Source organism: Cornus florida, unplaced genomic scaffold, assembly GCF_030987335.1.
Source record: "Cornus florida cultivar Cherokee Brave unplaced genomic scaffold, ASM3098733v1 CherokeeBrave_3.0.0_Hap2_Chr03, whole genome shotgun sequence".
NCBI lineage: Eukaryota > Viridiplantae > Streptophyta > Magnoliopsida > Cornales > Cornaceae > Cornus > Cornus florida.
This window is the reverse complement of record NW_026775573.1, coordinates 39,346,554-39,347,549: the sequence shown is the minus strand read 5'-3', so window position 1 is coordinate 39,347,549 and position 996 is coordinate 39,346,554. Positions and strand designations below refer to the sequence as shown.

The window sequence follows — 996 nt, the reverse complement described above, 5'->3', positions numbered from 1 at the left end:
TTGTTTTTCTGTTACTTGGAATATTTTCTTTTTGTGTTACTATTAGGATTAGTGGAACCAGTGCATGTTAACTCGCCAAAATAGGTCGAAACCTTTAGTGCATGATCCTGAAATAGAAAGAACTTTAAGTTTGTTAAGGAAACTTAAAAAACACTTGAATAATATTGATAGTTCCTATGAAAGTATGGCTGCAACGTGATGCACCGGGTAATAATGGTAATGGTAATGGAGAACGGGTTCCACCTGTTCTTCCACCACAACCATAATTGAGGGATCATTTCATTCCTATCACATATACTTCTCCTTTGTGTTTTATTTTTCCAAATGTTGATGCAACCCATTTTAAGATCAAGCCTGCTATGATCCAAATGCTTCCTACTTTCCATGGGTATGCAATAGAGGATCCTTATAAGCATTTGGATGTGCTTTTGGAATTGTGTTCAACTACCAAGTTGACCACTTTATCTAATAACTCATTCATAATGCGTTTTTTCCAGTTCTCTCTTAAAGATAAAGCAAGAACTTAGTTGCAGTCCCTTCAAACAAATTCCATATCTTCATGGTACATGTTGCAATAGGAGTTCTTGAAGAAATATTACAATGTGGGTAAAACTACACAAATGAGGAAAGAAATCATGGCATTTTCCCAAATTCCGGGAGAACAGCTCCATGATGCATGGGAGAGATATAATGATCTTTTAAGAAAGTGTCCACACCATGACATTGCTTAATGGCACTTAATACAGATTTTCTATGATAGTCTTACAGACTCATATAGAAACATGGTTGATGCTTCCATCTGCGTAAGAGTCCGGCTGATGCTTGGGAACTGTTTAAGGCCCTAAGTGAAAACTCAGTGCAACATGCTTCTTCCTCTAGGTCTAGGTCTTCACCTGGAATGCATAAGGTTGAAAAACTTTATGAGGTAGATAAATCTAATGAGTTAGCCGCTCAAATAGAAGCCTTGAACCGTAGGTTCGATCAAATCCTATCATC

General features: G+C 37.1%; 1 non-coding gene across 1 annotated transcript; it reads right to left on the bottom strand.

Moving 5' to 3' along the window:
- Positions 1-618: 618 nt before the first annotated feature.
- Positions 619-724, bottom strand: LOC132301904 (small nucleolar RNA R71). Its single transcript, XR_009480674.1, has one exon. It is a non-coding gene; the product is annotated as a small nucleolar RNA R71 (small nucleolar RNA).
- Positions 725-996: the final 272 nt, after the last annotated feature.